Below are 12,097 nucleotides of genomic sequence, written 5' to 3'. Positions count from 1 at the left end.
AAAATGGAAAACCTGGAGGGTTGTAGTTCATTTGGTGATTTCAGATCGCAAATTTGGTTGAACCAGTCAGTCCTTTCTATCTTATTGTCATTGAGGTATAATCAAATTTTAATATGCTCTGAAAGATTCACTTATTTTTAAAGTTAAAATATTACTTTAGTTTTATTTATGCAATCTATGGCAATAAAAACAATTAAAAAAACCAAATAAAAACATAACCATCACTACCCCCTTAAAAAAAAAAAGTAATCTTATACTGCTCAGAATTTTCCGATTTTAGAACACAAATGAAAATCATTCAAATCAATCCCATGGACAAAAACTTCCTCCACTCTACATATCCAGATGTAATAAGTCTTTTCTTGTTTTGTGTAAATCTTCATAGAATATTAACACATGCATCAGTGACTGAACTGGCCCATGACACAAAGAGCATGTTAAATGAGTTCCCAATTGCTTTTTCTCTTTCTTTCTTTTTTTGTTTGTAATCTTTTATTTTCATTTTTTTTAAAACGTAACAAAGTAATTGCTTATTGTGCCATAATTATACCAATCCAGTACCCTTTCAGCTAAAATGAGTTCAATAATGTGCACCACACATGAGTCAGAAAAAGGTGCAAACCCACAAGTCTGCAACCTTAAAGATCGCCAATCGCATGATTTGTGCAGTGTAATGCAGCGCCCATCAGCCAGGTTATGTAGAAATGCCAGCTTAATACCAAGATATCTTTAGGGTGTAAGGCATGGGACATGAGGTCACCATATGAATCCTAGTATTCGTTGAAAGTGAACATTGCCTCCAGTGTGAGGGGGCGAATTCTTAGTGCACCATCTCATAGTTGTCTTTAGCTTGCTCAGAAGGAGTGCCAGTGCAAGCAGGTTCCGCGATGCCTTTGAGATATCCCAGACACATCCCAAAATTGCTACCAGGGGTAAAATGGAGAGTCAATCCCAGTAATTTCCCTAATTGTGTCCCATATCGGTGTCCAGTAGTTAAACCTCATCATATGGCTTAGGTCAGCATTTGTGTGTATTACATCTCGAGCAGTTCGGGTTATCTAGGAGGCCATAGCATTGCAGGCTTCATGGGGTGTAATTTGCTCTGTGTATGAGTTTTAGCTGGATTAGTTTAGGAAGTCTTCCCCCAAACATGTTACCTACTCACATCTCTTGCTGAAATTCAGTTTTGTTGGCTTTAGGGCTGTGTGCACTTAACCACTGCTAACCAGTGCTAAACTGCTTGTGCTCGCTCCTTAAAGCATGGTAACATAGGCCTAAACCTGGATGGCACATTTCATTTACTTACGAGTCCCTAGTAAAGTTGTAGAACACGTACCTAAAGCCTGTAAAGTAAATACTACTAGTTGACCTGAAGCACTCTATGTACCTTCCCACTTAACAAGCCCTATAAAACAGTTCAGCCCTTCTATTGCAGTTGTGTACAGTTTTAAACTGCCAATCCGACTTGGCAAAATAAACCTTTTGCCATGCCCAAACCTCCTTATTTAATACACGTGTTATCCCTATGGTAGGACCTAAACAGACCATAGTTGAGCTCCTCCTGTAAAGAAAGGCCAGCTCTCCCTTACCTGAGCTTGTGACTTCGCCTTTAGCCTTCATGATGAGGTCACCATGGTTCAAAGTACTTTGATTTAGTTATAGATCCTGGAGATCGAGTGAGTTTTATCAGGGTTAGTGATGATGAACGTGAGCAGCACCCGTTCAGAGGGCGCCCTCTGTAATATAGGACACAGCTCTTTCATTGAGCCCCGTAAGCCACGATTAGTGAGTGAGTCTATCAAGGTATTATGCAGAATTCCTTAGTGGTAACCCTAATGATATGTCAAGAACTGGAACACAGAGAACGAGTCTCCCAACAATCTTAAATTGCTCTTCATGATACTTTGACATACACAATACTCTGATGTGACTGGGAGTTTCGGCTGACGAATCGGAGGTACATGTGGTGAGCCATTGCCAAGATGGCCATCAGCATTGTCAGTCTATTCTAGACTTATCATGTGCACTTAGTGTATATCTCCCTAGTGGAACGCTGCACCTGCTCTAGTCTATTCTTAACTCTCAGTGGGAACTGACCAAGTTTTACATTCAGCAACCAGCCTTCCTTCCCTTATTATACATTTGCAGCTTCCCCAGGATGATGACTTTATCATATGATCATACTGTGTGTGGCAGACAGATTTCTGATAAATGGCCCCATGTCTCTTACTGGGTCATGGTGTGCTGCCAAGATGCAGTGCTTGATGAGAATCACTCCACGCTGTCTGATAGCTGATAGCTACTGTGGCTACCTTACAGAATAGCTCCCACTGCTGTTGTTTGTGGTACTTAAATCTGTATTCAACACCTACATCTCGATGCAATAAGATGCACACCCTTTATGAGTAACTTTGTCCTTGAGCAGTGTTTAAACGCCACCTTGTGTGTAATGCATCTGTTTGGTTAAGTCTCTTGCTTAAAGCATATCACCATCACTCGCCCTGACAGCATTGCCTTGTCATTAGACAGAAAATATGTTTAAAGTGGGCATTGTGGCCTGCAACGCTTTGGAGGCATTGTGAAGCATTGTCCAGGCCACTCAAGTCTATCATGGAAACGATTATCACATTCTTGCATTGGCTGTGCAGTATGTTTCTTTCTTGAGTTTTATTTTTAACAGCTTTTTCTAATGATTTTTGGATGAAGCCTTCCAAAATGTGCCCCCCACTACCCCAAACCTGTCCTCCCCTACTCATATCGGTAGTTGCTTGTTATGGCCAATATGATTTAGTATTTTCTGAATAGTATTCCTCCCCGTGCTCTGAGATGTAGCTGATTGCGAGGCCCTCTTATGCACTTGTGTTACAAAACCCCCCCAAAAACTAGATCTTGTGAGGAAAGTACCTATAACTCTGCCTCCCACTAATGTACTACTCATTATTTCACACATGAAGACATCACTGATTACCTCACCTGTGACTATTGATGACACCACTGTTTGGGGCGGTAGGGCCAACATAACGACAGAGAGTAGGGTGTGAAGTATGGGAGTGGGTGCTGAACTTTGGACTTTGCCAATGATCAAGCCAGCAACCAGATCACGGTAAGGGGCAATGACTGGGGTTTAAAGCCTTGCCTTATGGCCTGAGGGAGGACACAGTCTGTAGGGTATTGTCAGCATGCCCCTATTGAGAGTGCTAAGCACAGGCCTTCACCAAGAGCCTACTCAGTTTGACCAAAGGGTGTGCCCATTGGGCTCTTGAGATAGTGGTCTTAAGATTATGGCCTGGCATGAGGCTGAGACATTCACCCAGTGGCCACTGGGCATAGCTTAAGGCCATGTTCATTGTTCCTTATGAGTACGGTGACTAGTCCAGGGCCTAACTGCAGCGTAAGGTCGACGGCTAGAGGCTGTTTTCATAGCCCTCTTGGACCCCTTCTCCCTCTTGTTATATACCATTCCTTTCTCACACAGAACCTGCTCAGTTCACCCAAAAGTTGAGCTTCATAGTGATATAATGGAGTCAGTGTTTTATGTGGTATGAATGAGGTCCGTTATGGAATCATCTGTGATAAGTGTATGAGATTGTGAACAATGCTTAGAGAAGATGAGCTATGGTATCATAGCCAACAATAAATGGGAGCTCAAATGGTATTAAGAAAATCTTTTTTCAGGGTGGCTCTCTGATGACAGAGTTACTTCAGTGTTAGCATGAAGAGTCAACGAGGACAGGAATACGTTTTTATTGTGGTTTCTGTAAAATGGTTTAGTAGTTAGAGCTTTTAATTAAAAAAAAATACAATCCAGAAATGAAAGAGTTATTCTTTTGTTAGTATATGTACCACTGCCTTGGTGAACCGGGTTGCATGCTTTGTTTCAGCGAAACATTTTTACATTTTCATTTAGTGTTCTTCTCTTTTTCTTTAGCTTTTTTGAATTATAGGAGATGTGCCATTGAGCATGTACATGTTGTCTATATATCAGTAATGATCTTGAATACTGTCATGATTGATGTAAATAAATATCACTCTTTGCCTAAAAGTGGTAGTTTTGGCAAGAATCCCACAATGAAAGTGGATGAAAGTTCCTATGCTGCCTTGTCCATAAGTGAGCATGCTTTGGGCCTGTCCACTTGGGCAAATCTCTCTCCAACTTGTTTGATAGGCCAGAACGATATCAAAAACAGAAAAGGCAGTTCACCCACCATGCCTTTGGACTGGCCATGGGAGAGAGTAGAGGGAGGGTGTTAAGACCCACCCTGTTCTTCAATTGGGCCAGAAGGTGACTGATCATATATATTCCTTTGCCATGCTGAGGGGCTCGTGGATTTTAGTGACCCACCCCCAATGTTTCGGTACCACAGCCTTGCCTATGGGCTGCAAACAGAAATAGTAAGTAAACGATTTGTAGAGCGCGTAAATGCCTGAAGACTTCTTGGTGCTAGCGACAGACCGTCAAGTCCTGTAGCAGACCTAATGTGAGGGAGAGCACGAAGAGCCCAGATTTTTGCTGTTTCCTGAATAGTAGTAGGTCGGAATGAGCTCCATTATCAAGGTCAGATATTAAGTATTGGTGTTATGCTACTACACTTCACCCCCCCCCCCTTTTCTGCTTTCAGTGAGGGTGGGGTTGATCTTCCAGGAAAATACAACATCCCAACCACACAACTATGCTACATGCTCAGTTCAGCATATTCTTCTGTCCATCAGCGGGGCTTCCCAGGCTTGAGAGCCTGCGTATAAACAACCAGACTGATTCTTGTAGGATGTTGGCCCACCACCTACTGGGGGCACAAGCACCCCAGCCGCTTCTGTAACAGAACTCCAGTGTTTAAAAATGTTTTAAGCCAATACATAGTAGATTGTTTGAGTTATTGAGTTTGAGTCAGTCGGGAGAACCAACGTTGCCAATAAGCCACTGCCGCAAAAGACTGCACACTATTATTTGAAGGGTCCCTTAGTAAACAGTGTAGGGATAAAGCAAATCGGTACATACACCTCAAATGACTTTCCTCTGACATTAGCAGCAATTGCTAAAACAGCGAATGAATGCATAGGAAGTAATTTCTACAGCGACCTCTACCTGTCTCAAGCTCAGCCCATGGAAAGCTGCAGCTCCTGGCCACATGGGATAATGGTTGCCTGTTGTTCTCCTTTCAGCATTGCTTGCTACTCACAACCTGGGCCTGGTGCTCCCCTCTGTGCTTGATGCTCTGCACTCCGGTGCTCCTGGGATCCCCTTATGATGCTGCTTTTGTTTTAAAGCCTTGAGTATGTGGGTACATTTTACAGGTATAAAAAAAGTCAGAGCTGTGTTACCACCTTGCAGCATGTATTTTTTATTTTAAACCTTGTATTCCTCCCCAAAAAACACCTAATAGATTACACCAGGCTTCTCAAACAAGTAGCTCGTGAGCTACTAGTAGTGCAAGTAGCTCTCCTGTATGCAGCCAAGACTACTAAATTAGACGCTTATGCCCGGCTGAACTAATATAGTGATACTAAAACTGAAGTGTGTTTCCAAGATGAAAATGTGTGTATTTTCACAGCTTATTAGCTGATGTTTGGACAAAAATGGTTGAATTTCCAAAATATTTTTTTAAGTTGATATCTGCGTGATAGATCATGTTTCATTGGGAAGACGTTACTAATATTACCTTATGATTTGTGACCTTCAGATTGGGCCCAAGAGTCTTAAAGTGTGCAGTTGCCTTGCTGAGGGGAGAGAGATTACATGCCTTTTTCAGAAGGATTTGAACTGTGACTGTCAGTAGCCAGAAGTTCTCCTATTCCGAGCTGTGCCCAAGGAAGTGGGAAGAGCATTTGTGTGTGGAGCTAGTGCATTACCTGTACACTTAAAGGAGGAGACTGGTGCTTACCATGCTATCCTGTGTCTGTAGGGTGCTCTATTTACTTTTCTTCAGCTACAGGGGTTGTATCGGACAGTCAGCCTACACACTTGGGATGCCAGGTACAGTTCCACTGGCCCGAGGAAGTCTGCCTTATTCTAAGGGTTTAAACCATCTTTCTACCCCCTGTGTTTCTGGATATATCACCATAAATATAAGCCGCAATCACACAGAATACTGAACTGATCATTTCCCAGTTGGGGTTGGTGCAACCAGTGATTGCTCTGTGTTCCCTTGCCAAAGGAGAATCTTGACTGAGACCAATAGATCCAGAGGTATGCGGTGTTATGGGAAAGGTGACCCTTGGAATGAATTTGTGAGAGCTGATGGTTATTTCTAGTAGTCCTCATGAAAGTATAAGGACAAGCTAGGTTCTTGACTGGTTGGGCCTTTTGCCAGCCAGTATACTTGTTGCATCAGGTATGCACATCTCTGAAGTTTATACAGGCTCAAACGCCACATTACATATGTATTCAATTTGAAAGAGTTTCAGGATGCCTACTGACTGGGAAAATGACTCCCATTTAGATAAATTGTATCAACGTTTTCCCCATATGGATAGCCACAAACTTGGTTGGAATTGATTCCTCTTCGGCTAACCCTGGACAACGGTGTCCGAATTGGTGCTGCTTGATCGTAACACTCTTTTTACAATTGACCAAAACGTACTACTCAATCTTGATTTTGAAACTGTAGAACACTGTTATATTGCCAGTCTTCGCCAAATAGCTAAAAATTAAAGTATGAACATTTATTGCCTGTAACCAAAACAGGTAATAGATTAAAGATGTAGGCTGGAGACTGCTAAAAAAGGCTTCTCTATGGCGCTAGGAGGCGCAGCTGCGGAATGGCCGGCGTTTGGCGAGGCTCCCGCAGTCCGGTAGCCTATTAAGCATTTATCCTGAATATATGGACTCTGAAGCCGTGGCAAATGGTGTGGTAATGCGTCGGAACTGAGGCGCTACTGCATAGTACCAGGTTACGGGAAAGAAATCGGAGCTGGAGGTCCAAATTGCGATGTGATCTGCTGCAGCGGGCCGGACTGTGGAACTGGCTGGCGTTGGGCACGGAAGCTACGCGAGCACCGCGGCACCCACGAGATGCCTAGGCCAAGGAGACCACAACCTCAATTCCAGAGTTCCTGACACGGCGGTGAGTGTCGGAAACGAGCGAGAGCTGAGGCACAAATGCGGTGAATGTTGGTTATCAACCGGAGGCATGAATTGAATGGCAGACGCTACAAGTGGCGGGGGTGACGGAGACGAGGGAGGCAAGGCGGCGGCCATCTTAGGATTTTGCGTGCGGACTGCCGGGGCCTAGGAATACTGCACACCGGCCAACTTGACGTGAGAAGTGAGTAGCGGTGAAGCGGGGCGCTGGTGGAGTGGCATCGGAGGTAGTGCCTGATTCAAATGGTGCTACGGGGGACTGAAACTGTCTAATGCGGTGATACGAATAGACATAAGCGGATCCTGCAGAATCAAGGCCCGAATATCGTAAGGCCTGTCTGGGCTACACAGGCTGCTACCTGCATACGGAGCATAGTGAGGCGACAAGGGCAGAACGGTGGGACACTACTGACACTCGCGCCGCATATACCAAGTGAGTGGTGTGACAGAGGGTCTTCACAAAGTGCTATCTGCGCATTGGAACAATGATATACTGCGCACAAGGGTGAAGGCGTGGAGCGTGCTGAGCCTGAAGTCGCTCAAACAGGTCCCACTTATACGGTATAGCGTATAGCGCGAACCGTTTGCGGACTGAATCCCCCAGTCACCGCATTGAAACTAAAACCCGCTTGCCAATATCTGGTCCCTGATTCCAGCCCGACAAGAGAAAAGGTGCCAGAGTGCCTAAGACCGAGGGCTCACAGTACAGGTAAAGACGGCCTGCATAACGTTTCGCTCTGATGCTGCATGTGACTGTAACTGATAACCTCCTCCTATTGACTACATTGAGAAAGTGCCAGATTCACTGAGGATTGCCATAGGCGGAGAAGAAACATACCCTCTGGAGCGACATCCTACAGAGGTGTTCCCCCAACATCTAATAGCACAGCCACATAGAAACTATGGGACGTCTGGACTCTAGGCAATCAAGACTCACATTTGAGGCAAAACGGGCCCCCAAGAAAAACACCTCCCGTGGAGGAGACGGATGGTGAGGATTTGCAGTCTGGGACGCCCACAGAGGCTGGTAAGGAGCGGCAAACAATACTTGTGGAAAGGCGCCAAGGGTTTGCTAACATAGCGTCGAAAGTGGATACGCTAACGACTTGGATAGATGGCATGTCAAAATTGGAAGACCATGACAGTAGACTCCGGGAGGCGGAACAACGGATATCGGACACTGAAGATGTTACTGAGCAGCTCAAAACGGCGGTGACCCAAATGGACAAATTAATGCAAATAATAGACGCTAAGAACGAGGACATTGAAGCCAGAAGCCGGCGCAATAACGTGCGCATCTTAGGAATACCCGAAAGTACCAACACGGGTGGCCTTGAAGAGTATGTAGAGAAGATCCTTATGGCGATTACAGACGAAGGTGCCCTATCGCCCCAATTCATAGTGGAAAGAGCTCACAGATCGCTGGGGCCCCGACCGCGCCCCGGAGCGACGCCTCGCCCCATAATTGCTAGATTGTTGAACTATCGAGATCGTGATGTGGTGTTGAAGGTGGCGAGGGACAAGAGACCACTTCATTACTTAGGGGTGCAATTCACAATTTTCCCGGATTTCACGGCTTGCGTGCAGGAAGAACGCAAAAAATGTAATGGAGTGAAACAGAAACTGAGACAGAAACAAATAGACTATGCTCTTTTGTACCCGGCACGGCTGCGCATTACCCATCAGTGTAAACAGAGTATCCACACCACGCCGCACTCGGTGGAAAAATCCCTCAAGGAACTGAAAAAACAAAAGACCACCTCCACGGCAAAAACTGACTCTACTCAAGGACCCCTATCGGATGTGGAGTGAGCTGCTGACAACTGGGAGAAATGGATGGACGCCGACACACGTATAGAACTTTGAATCGACCTAAGGCACGAGGCGGGACTACAGCTCAAAAACTGTAATGTATATGTGTGACACCTGGGTTGACATGTTTGATTATCACTCATTCTCAATGTTATCAAATGATGTACGGCAAGTTTTGAACGTATTATGCATGATTACTTAACACCGGACACCCTTGCTTACCGAGGACCTGCTTCACATAGCTGGTACCTGGGAATATGGCGAGGTTCACCTGCACCATCTGGAGTGCGACCCCATGGGTATGGGGAAGGGAGGAGGGAGGGGAGGAATGTGACTGGCATGATTGGGATGCTTCACTGGGAGGGGGCTAGGGATGATGATTACTTCAAACAGGCTGCTTCACTGGGTAGGGAAGGGGCGGGGAGGGTGGCTCGATTGGGGAGCAACTGTAGGAGGAGAACGCGGAAGGAACTGTATGATACACACCAGGATGTAGTTAGGATACGTGATGTCATGTCAGGTGCTTTATAGACAGGAAGGGTAACCTTGTGGATACGGATGACAAGAACTATATGGTTACATTTTCTTCCTGATGGGTGACCGCTCAACACCAACTTGCACTATACTTTCTTGGAACATCAGAGGGATTAGGGATGCTAGAAAATGAAGACCGGTGCTTGCATATATAGACGGGCATAAAGCTGACGTGGTAATGCTACAAGACACGCACATATCACCACACACAAAGCCCTCTTTTGCCAACAGATGGGCATGACTCAGGGTGTTTTCCAACTACTCCTCCTATGCTAGAGGAACAGCCATCCTGGTGCGGCGAACTGTCCCTTTCACACAATTGGGGCAGCTGGTTGACAATGCTGGACGCTACGTGATGATACGGGGGAGATTGGGTGCTAGTTCAGTCACCATAGTTAATTGCTACGCAACAAATACAGTCACCATAGTTGATTGCTACGCACCGAATACGGACACACCAGAATTCTTCACGTTACTCTGGGGGAAGATACTAGATATTGGGTCCGGGAAACTTATATGGGGTGGTGACTTCAATGTAGTGGTGGCACCAGTGGTAGACAGAGCGGATGGTCAAGCGCATTATCACCCTAAGATGAGAGAAGCCCTGAAGGGGATCCTGGAGGAGGGAGAGTTGATAGATGGCCGGAGGCACTTGCACCCTACAAGGCGGGAGGGCACACATTTCACTTCTTACACGGGCACATGGGCACGACTGGATTACTGCTTTGTGTCCAAAGAAATGGCTCCGGGCATAACTGTGGCTACGCATTTAACTTGAACCCATTCAGATAATTGTCCTGTGTTGATTAAACTGGTGGTGCCCGGTTATAATCATCCTAGAAGTGCTTGGCGCCTGCAACCTACTGCCCTTCTGGACCCTGTATTGCAGACAGAACTTGAAGCTGACATAACAGACTTTTTTCCTAGAAACAAAGATACGGTTGATGATGTGGCGACAGTGTGGGAGGCCTTCAAGGTCACAGTGAGGGGATGGTGCATGGCAAAAAGTTTCGGGGTACTGCGTGATATACAGTGCACACTCCACAAGTTGGAGGATGAGATGAAGGAGCTAGAGTGCCAAATGCTGGGCACAGATTGGGGAGAGGCACAAAAGCGATTCAGGGCCAAGTTAACGGAGTATGAGGAGGAGGCGCTACTTGAAACCAAATTCCGAAGCAAGTGTTGGGTTGCCCGCAGATACGGCGAAGACGAGAGGCCTGGAAGGGCGTTAGTGTTAGTGCCTCGTGCCTTGCGTATTACTTCTGCTATTATGGAAATTGAAACTGGTGATGGAAAGACCTGTAGGGACAATGGCAGAATTGTTGATGAGCTCAAAGCACACTATGAACATCTCCACACCACACAATCCACGGGGCAGGTAGATTTGGACGGGTTCCTGGGAGACGTGGCATTATGCTGGCTCAGTGACATACATAGGAAATTTCTGAGTGCTCCTCTGGAAGTGGACGAAATTAGGGATGCCATCATGTCGCTTAGCAATGGGAAGACCCCGGGACTAGAAGGTATACCGGCGGAATAAAAAAAAAGTGTTATATAAATATTATGGCACCGGTACTTAAGGAAGTATTCGAGGACTCTTTAGAGGTGGGAATATTGCCCAGATCAATGCGCGAAGTGGTAATTACGTCCCTCTTGAAGCCAGGAAAGGACTATAGGAGTTGTGACTCCTATAGACCGTTGTCACTTATAAATTGTGATGCGAAAATATTGGCTAAAGTGCTTGCTACGCAGCTCTCCCTTTTAATAACAAAGTTAATCCTCCCGGACCAATCTGGTTTTGTCCCAACCAGAGCGACAAAGCGCAATCTGCGCACACTATTTTCGCTCATACAAACAGTGGCTCCCCAGTTTCCCCTTGCTGCGGTTTTCTTAGATGCCTCAAAGGCGTTTGACTCTGTGGAGTGGCGATACCTTTTTACTGTGTTGCGGAAGATGGGGTTTCCGCAGGTATTCCTTGACTGGGTGCAACTGTTATACACAGAACCCACAGCGAAAATGTTAATAAATGGGCACCTGTCTGACCCGCTAACCATAATAAGAGGTACACGGCAGGGATGCCCGTTGTCCCCGCTTCTCTTCGCCATTGCGATAGAGCCCCTGGCATGTCGAATACGACAGTTACATCGGGACAGCGCTTTTCGCTGTCTACAGCGCTAAATATCAATATCGCTTTATGCTGATGATGTCACGTTATATATGTAACTGACCCTCAGAATAAATTAAATGCCCTATTGCGAGAATTTGTAATCTTTGGCGGACTGTCAGGAGTCGCGATCAACTGGGGTAAATCGCAGTTCTATCCTCTAACTCCTGCCGTGCAAGACTTTCCCTTAGACTTCCCATTGGAATGGTGTCGAACTGACCTGAGATATTTAGGCATACAAATTTCCAGAGATAGGGAAGAGATGCTGCGGCTCAATTATGGTAGGGCCATTATGAAATTGAGAGACACTGTTGCAAGATGGTTAGCTCTTCCACTGTCGATGGCTGGCAGAGTGTCACTCATAAAAATGGTCATTTTGCCCCACTTTCTATACTATTTCCTCAACATTCCGTACTACCCAGGGGCTCACTTCTTTAAAACGCTGAGAACAGAATTGATCAGATTGGTGTGGGGTGGCCGGCAGCCGCGCTTAAAATGTGCCGTTATGG

At 45.7% G+C, this 12,097-nt stretch overlaps 1 protein-coding gene across 1 annotated transcript in view; it reads left to right on the top strand.

The window, feature by feature from the left end:
- PFAS (phosphoribosylformylglycinamidine synthase) overlaps positions 1-12,097 on the top strand; it is a 323,630-nt gene that overhangs the window by 27,773 nt on the left and 283,760 nt on the right. The gene's annotated exons all lie outside the window — the stretch shown is intronic.

This window comes from Lissotriton helveticus, chromosome 7, assembly GCF_964261635.1.
Source record: "Lissotriton helveticus chromosome 7, aLisHel1.1, whole genome shotgun sequence".
In the NCBI taxonomy this organism is placed as follows: Eukaryota; Metazoa; Chordata; class Amphibia; order Caudata; family Salamandridae; genus Lissotriton; species Lissotriton helveticus.
The sequence above is the reverse complement of the archived record's forward strand: the minus strand, read 5'-3'. Positions and strand labels throughout refer to the sequence as shown.